Genomic DNA, 8,347 nt, shown 5'->3' with positions numbered 1-8,347 from the left:
ATGCTTTCTATGTTTCTTCCCAGTAAACAGTCATGTTACGTGACATGCTGAGTTTTGTCTAACAGTAAGGGGCTGTGTTGGGACCTGATGTCTTGCTAAATGAATCAATAAAGGGTAATGAAAGCAACAAGCAGGCCTCATGAATCCCATCTACACTATTCACTCTAGCCTGTGTTTTTTTTCACATGCCTTAGTTTCTGCATTAATCTCTATCTGGGACATTTTTATTCTCATTCTCTGCCTTCCTTCTTTATTTTTTGCTTATATAGGTGAAATAGATTATTTCACCTGAAAGTACAAAAGAAAAAAAAAGAATTTTGAGCAGGAGTTTCTGGAGTGTGTGCGATCTATGTGTCCTGGGTCAGTGCTAAAAATTAGTCAGCTGACTGCAGACTCATTAGACAGTCTTGTATCCTCAGGCCTTGCAACTTCACCTTCTGTTAGCTTAAGATGGCAGCGAGGCTGTATGACTGCTGAAGAGACACAGCTGGTGAATGAATACAGACATACACACAGTCACAAATCTGGAAAGTCTGTATTATGATGCTTTATTACAAAGCAGCTACTTATCTGGGTTTTAAAGTATCTGACAGAGGCAAATATTTGGGTACATGTTACAGATAATCACATTTCACACAATCAGAGTCAAGGTTTGGTCATTATTTACTGTTATTCTATTATTATATAATTTCCAGTAACATTTGGAGCTTGGAAAACAGAACCTTTAACATATTTATTATTAACATTTTTTATTTGTTCTTCCAAACCAGAAATACAAACAAACTGCAAATGTTATATCAGCCACACACACACATACCACATTTATTACGTAACATCATTGTTTGATATTAAAAGAGTTCAGGTGCTGAACTGGCCTGCCTGCAGTCTAGATCTTTCACCAACTGAAATCATTTGGTATATCATGAAATTAAACCACAACAAAGAGGACCTAGGACTGTGCAGCTAGAATCTTTTATCAGACAAGAATGGGACAACATTCCTCTTCCAAAATTCCAACAGCTGGTCTCCTGAGATCCCAGATGTTCACAGACTGTTGTTAAAAGAAGAGGATTTTTTCAAAAAAGTACTTTTTTTTTTTCATTTTAAACATTTTCAGTGTTGGGTTTTTTATGTTTTATTGTGTTTTTATTTACATTTTACGTGGCATGGCAACTTTTTGGGGAGTTAGGGCTGTATTTCCTGACAAGTTACCCCCAAGTGCTATTTCCCTAATTCCCATTTGACCTAGCAAATAAACCCAGCTCAACCACACATACATCAGTCCATTTTCTGTTCTGTGTTCAGGTCGTGGGGAGATCAGTATAAGCAGAGATGCCCAGACGGCCAGCTCCTCTTTCTCCTTTTCCAGGGAGATGCAGAGTCATTCCCACGCAAGCTGAGAAATGAAATCCCTCCAGCATGTCCTGTGTCAGGCCTGGGGTCTCGCCAGTGTAGGACATGCCTGAAGCACCTCACCCAGGAGGCATCCTGGTCAGATCCCCCAAACACTTTAACTGGTTCTTTTCAAATAAACCAAGACAGTTGAGTCCTCAAATTCTGACTGTTTAAACATTTGAACTTAAAACTTACGCCTGACTGAATCTTCAGCTCCAAAACCAGGTTGTCACATTACACACCTCTTTGAAGGACCAGACAAAACCCTAAAAAAATACATGGTGATAGCTTAAAACTAAAAAGTGTCCACACAAGACATGTACACGACACACACACATGACTTTGACATAAGCCCAGAGATGTAGTGACAGCCACTGAATTGGAACTGGGTTCAGCAATTACAGCTCCTTTTTGTACCCCATCTTCCCTCCGCTGACACATAAATTAGATACTTGACATCTGCATCAGTTTCTAATAAGAGCGGAGCCACGTGATTTTGGAGAGGGATGGAGAGGTGCTGTTCGTGGTTTGGAGAGCTACAGAGTCAGACAGTCACATTACATTTTGGTTTTAGTTTGATTATTGTTTTGCTGCTGTTGAACATATGGCCTTGCAGTGTTTGTCATCTTTTCATGCTCTTGTGTTTGGCTTTGTTCTGCCATATTTACATCCAATTACCCACATTCTGGATTTACTGATCCTTTCCTCTGCAGCACAAGGAGCACAACAAGAAAACAAATCTGAGACAAAGCTTAAGCTTAGGAAAGATTAAAGCAAAGAGCCATCCAAGTGAAATCAATTTCAAGCTTATCTTAAATCGAACCAAGGTTGCTGCCTCATCTGGCAATTCTTCTGCTGTGGCTAAATTGTATAGGCTGGCAACTTTACTGACTGCAGACAAGCAAAAAAGAAAGTAGGTTTTTCCGCAGATTTCAGCAGCACAAGTATTATAGCCACAAGACCCTCAGTCATTTATACCGCACTGTCAGCGACCTCCCCAGCTACATATTAGATACTATAAAGGTGTGCATGTGTGTGTCTGTGTCCCTTCAGAGGTACACCTCTACAGAGATGGCACCACTGCATACAGGTCCTTTCCTTCAGAAATCCTGTTGTTAAGGTTTCCAGGTGTGATCGTGAAGTGTGACCAAAGAGATCAAACTGGACGGCTGGAGGCAGAGAAGAGAGGGTATGAAGGAGGATGACAGACATCAGAGAGGTCGGTCATAAATGAGAAACACTGGACTTTTGCAGTCTGTCAGACGGACAGAGGGGGTGACATTAGAAACTGTTTCATGCTGTAGTGGTCAGAGATCAATAAGCATTAATTCTTCACTGCACACACACACACACACACACACACACACACACACACACACACACACACACACACACACACACACACACACACGAATATTGTGTTGACATCTTGTTGGTATGGACTATGTGTGTGTGAGTGGCAGGGTGAGTGTCAGCAGTTTGATCTGTTTCCTGTAGTTGGTCGTTGCCCTCCATCTCCCCCATTATCCTCCACAAGGCATTCCTTCAGGATTTATACCTGTCATTTCAGCTCTGTGGTCGATATTTATGAACTACATTACTGCATTACAGAATGTGTAGCTGCCGTGCAGTTAAGTCAGGGGAGCCATCGATCCTCTCCTCTGAGCTGCTGAGCCTCAGGGATGAGGGACGGACACAGAGATGCGGTCTAAACACTTTAGAGGGCTTTCATCTTGGCTCAGGGGTTGCTCTGTAATGTCCCGGCCAGAGAAATAAATATCTCCTCGAGTCTGCTGCCGGCTGACAGATCCGAGTGCCTACTGCTGCTCACTAGTGGCTACAAGAGATACTGCAGTGTTAAGTGTTTCCCCCAGAAACAGTAAAAGCACTCAGGTGTGATTTTAAAAAAAGATGTTTCAAGGCAACAAAAGCAAAAACAACCAAAACAGCTGAACAAAACCTAATCTACATCATATACTTTACATTGCCACACAGAAACATGCGAAATATCTTTACTCTGATAAGCAGCAGAATAACAAAAGGCTGAGATGGCTGATTTGTTATAGTTATAGTTGCCTCAAGGCCAATGAGAAGGACTGTAAAGTGTATTAGAGTATTAATTTAAAAAGTTCCTCCCACATTTCAAACTGATTAAATATCACTCGCAGCTATGATCTTCTGTGACAGCTAAAAGAGACGCAGAAAACTATTTGGATTTCATCTCAGGACAAAGATGAGTGAGTCAGATAATGAGTAAGCTTTGCGTGGCTCACTTTAACCCTTCGGGCTGCAGCTGTTTAACTGAAAATGACACTGCTGGTCATTCAGAGAACGAGACAGGAAGAGGCGATAAAACATGAAGTATAACATGACCAATATCTGAGCACAAGGTTTTGTAGATTTGTATGTTTTGTGAGAGAACCGAGAAAGAGAGGGAGGGAGGGAGAGTCTGTGGGAAAAGCATGGCAGAGAGAAATGGCAGTTTAATTAGCAGCAAAGGGCTTTAATCAGATAACTGTGATTTGAGCAGTGAAAGGACTTTAATTAGTTGCTCTTGGCTGGAACAGACCACAGCATGGCCTAGCAGACTGCCTACAGTGGACACTGCATGAATGAGAAATAAGAAATGGACTTTGTGGCATTAATGGGTTTGGAGCAGGAGGGTGAAGAAGGGAGGAGCGACAGCAGTGGCAAAGCGGAGGGCTGGGGTTGAGGACGTGCATGCTCGGAGGGCTGAGTGGGGTCAGCAAGTGTAGCGTGATTGGCAGATCGGGACAAGCTGTGGGAGGAAAGGGGATGCTGAGAGCTTTTAAAACGGGAATATCGGAGGGTGGAGTGGTGGAAGATGGGGATTATAGGAAAGAAGGCTTTTTAGATTAGGTTAAAGGGCAAAGATGGGAAGAGGAAATTTGAGATTCTTTTTCATAAATCATATCTCTATGATTAGAATTGAAATCCCACTTGTTACTTTTGGTAAATAGTAATGAAAAGGGTTTGGGTTAAATGTTAAATATAAGACACATTTTCAGGATTATAATAGACCAAATCTTTCTTCTTGTGGTGACGAGCAGAGCTGTGAGACAAGAAAAGAAAACGAATGAAGATTTAGGGCAAAAAATGAAAACTGAGCTAAAAGTTAAAGGTCAAGTAAACGTAACAGGGATCAAATCTGCATCACATAGTTACTGGTGCCTCTTTAAATATCCTTACGGTATGATTGAACAGAGGTCAGCTGTAATCCAAGTTGATCCTAAATTGGCCACAGACGCAACTTGATCAATAATACAAGCTAAGGATCAGACTTGCAGTAACGTCAGACTAAGGTTGTTCATACGTAGACGTCCCGTCAGTGTGACTGACAAACAATGAGGTGAGACAGCTGCCAGCTGAGGGGACAAGACAAGCACTTAGAATACACTTAATTAGGCATGGAAAGACTAAACCTACTTGTACTTTCTTCTTTTCTCTTTTATGTCCCTCAGATTTGATCTCTCCTAACAGATTTTCCATGTCCCGAGCTGTCTTTTATATTAACATTTGATATATGGTAAATAGATTGGTTCTTTTACCCTACCTGAGTACTCAAAGAACTTTATACAACATACCCCATTCACACCATTCACACAAGCACTTTTTTCTATGCTTAAGTGATTTCTGTCTAACAGTCACTCTGATGGATGCAACTTGGAGCTAGTATCTTGCTAAGAATATTTATTGTACAGTCTAGACCAGCCAGGGATCAAACCACCAACCTTTCAAATAGCAGATGAAAAACCTAGTAAATGACCTGGAGGAAATGACTTACCTCCTGAGCCACTGCCACCCCCATTTAAACTGTTCTATTTATATCCAGTATTTTGGCTAGTTATAGCAGGAAAAATGGTGGAACTAATTGCATTGATAGCTCTGCCCCGGCAATTAATGCAGTGCGGTAATTCGTAATATTATTAGTTCCACCTCTGTCTGGCAAATCAAAGTGTCAACTGTCTAAAAGGTATAAAGAAAAAGCTTCCTTTATGACAAATGGGGTGAAATATTCAAAAATGAAGCTGGGGAGAGGAAAGAAGGAAAAAACGAAGGCTGAGGGATGTAAAGTAAAAACCACAGGCGAGTGTGACAAACAGCAAAAACAGATTCAGCCCAGGAGAAAGAAAACGTGTATAAGGTTGACGTGGATGAGCCAGGACAGTGCTGTCTGACACACACGGTAAGTACTCTTGCCTTTTTCCTTTCGGCTGAATGCAAATGCTTGGACTTCACCACACTTGCAGACTCGCATAGGTGCCTCGCTTATTTGCAAAGACGTTTGATTTTTTTCCCCATTCTTGTTCTGTTTAGTTTAGTTTAGTGGTGCATTGAATTTCATTTTGCACATGCAGAACCATTTCTATTTAAGAAAATTACAGTGTTTCTGTGTATAAAGACACATATATTATTTTATTTTGCAGGTAGCTGTAAAAGAATAATTGAGTTTCTTGTTGACCACAGTGTTATCCATTGCTGTGAACCTTCACTGGCTATGCATAATTTTTCAATATATGCAGGCCTTCAATTAAGCATCAGTCGGATAAATAATCGTGAACATATAAAGTTCCACCTCCCACTGCATTTCATTACCCGAACAGTAAACATGTCACTGACCAAATCCATGAGGGTTCAACCTCGACTCTGTCTAAATTCTGTGTTTTCTTTCCTTTCACAAACATAGACGAGGCAGAAAGTGACTAAAAGCTGTAGGACGACAATGTTTCCCCTGTTCGGTGCTCTTTTAGAGAGTAAACAGTGACTGGGATGTCACTTAGGTTTGGGGTGGTTTGCAGACATCAGCTGACTGATTTTGACACTACAGAGCAATGCACTCCTGTTGTGCACCTGACTAATTCCTGCCTCCGTGCAGATGCTCCGCGTCTATGAACTAATCCCATTTTACTTCCCTTTTCTCCACCTGACTTTCTCACTCTGCTGGGTTTATGTGGGTGTGTTATAATCTGCCGTGTAGTCTTGCATTAGTATTTATAGAGTATGGGTGCTCTAATACTCGCACTCACCTGCTCTACCAAATGCAGGCAAAAACTTTCCTTCATATAACAATTTGAAATGATTGCTGATTAAAAATGTTTAAAAATCTTACATTGTGTAATGGCTTCTATGTAGTCTGACTTTATGTTATATCACTTAGAATGTGTGCTGAATTCTAATATACTGTATTATAATGCAGTTATTACATAGCTGTATATATTACACTGTTTTCTTAACCTTGGAAAGATTGTTGTAATAATTGGAACCTTTTTGAAACGAGGTTACAAAATATTAAAATCTGACAAAATTTAATATTTAGTTTCCCATATGAGGCTAGAAAATCGTCAGTCAACATTTTTATCACATGCTTCCAATGAAATGGGATTTCATTAGATATCCTTTCTGGAAACAAATAATTTAAAACTTACATTAACCAATAAATGACAAAGGTCACAGGTTGGTATTATGCCTTTAGAGATCAGCTGTGGAAAATACCTGCAAGTATTTGTTTTTTGTCCAGCATCTTGCCTGCAGAATGTCACCAGGAAACAATGCGCTATTTTTAAGCTGTTGGATAAAAAAAAAGAAAAAAAAAGAAGAATCTGCAACAGGAAAAAAGACAGAAAAAGTTGTTAATAATCAAAAATTAAATCTGAAAAAGACAAAATGAAAGTGAATGAAGGGAACAAAAGAAAGATCTCCTGTTTCTCTTCAGTCTCAGGCGAAGGGTGGAGACTGCTTTCTTTTCTTTACATCTTGCGAAATTAGAAAAATCTTCTCTTCTCTTCCTCAGCGACACTCCCTCACTACATCCCATCTATTTTGGAGCTTTATAACATTTCATGGTCAGCTGATCTGACTGCATATTAGTTGTCCATATCTCTTTAACTTTACCAGTCACACTGCCTCTGTCTCTCTCTCTCTAACAAAGCCTTTCTTTCTTATTCTTTTAGGGTCTTCCATTGACCCATTTTAGGCACTTAGTAATTGAAGCTTTCCCCAGGCAAGCCCCAACAACAGCCTCGCTTGACTTCACTCATCAATGAAAAACCTAATTGAGCTTAAAATTGAGGCCCGAGCCACTGCACTCGTCTTTAGCCTCTTGGCCTCTTACCTGCCAACTTCGAACATACAAGGTACTTTGCAGTTTAACAATTAACATCACATACTGTATCTGAGTTACTGGCCCCACTTTAACATTAAACTGATACATTAGTTGCGATTTGGTCTGGACAAGGAAAGCATAGTCACAAATATACAGGCAAACAAAATAAACTATCTAATCTTCTTATGCTGTCACATAATTGCACTGTTCACTGGTTAACTAATCTTGGCAAAAATCAAATACAGTAGCATTTCCTATTATTTTAATCACATATGTCAACAGCAAACAGATACAAGCACATTTTATGCTGTTGAATATTCAATACATGCATGCACATATGAACACAGTTACATAAGATATTAAAGGACAAATAATGCAAAAGTCTGCTGTGCCCATCCTGGTATTTAGGTGTCTCATAAACGGGGTTCTGTGCATGAAAGATAATTTTATAAAATTTGAAAGAAAAGAAAAGAAAAGAAAGAAAAAACCCCACTTTGGATGTAGATTTTATGCTTTTATGTTATATTCAGAACTGGAGCTTAAAGATTTTATTCCCTAAACTAAAATACAAATTAAAGATGGTGTTTCAAGAAGTAAATGAACCCCAATTTCACTTACAGGCATCCAAAACCAACCATTCCATTATTGTTCCTTTAAGGACCAGGCAGAAGTCAATCATAGGTCTTGGGTGCTCCAGAAAAATTTCAGTGCAATTCCATGCAGTGCTGCTGTGCGTTAATGGCTTTGCATTATATGAATCGGGCAGACTCTGCAGCCTTCAAGACTATTATTGAGCCGCTAATGCTTTAAGCTGCCTGAACATTGTTA

Source organism: Pelmatolapia mariae, linkage group LG2 (genome assembly GCF_036321145.2).
Source record: "Pelmatolapia mariae isolate MD_Pm_ZW linkage group LG2, Pm_UMD_F_2, whole genome shotgun sequence".
Taxonomy (NCBI): domain Eukaryota; kingdom Metazoa; phylum Chordata; class Actinopteri; order Cichliformes; family Cichlidae; genus Pelmatolapia; species Pelmatolapia mariae.
Note: the sequence above shows the minus strand (reverse complement) of the source record.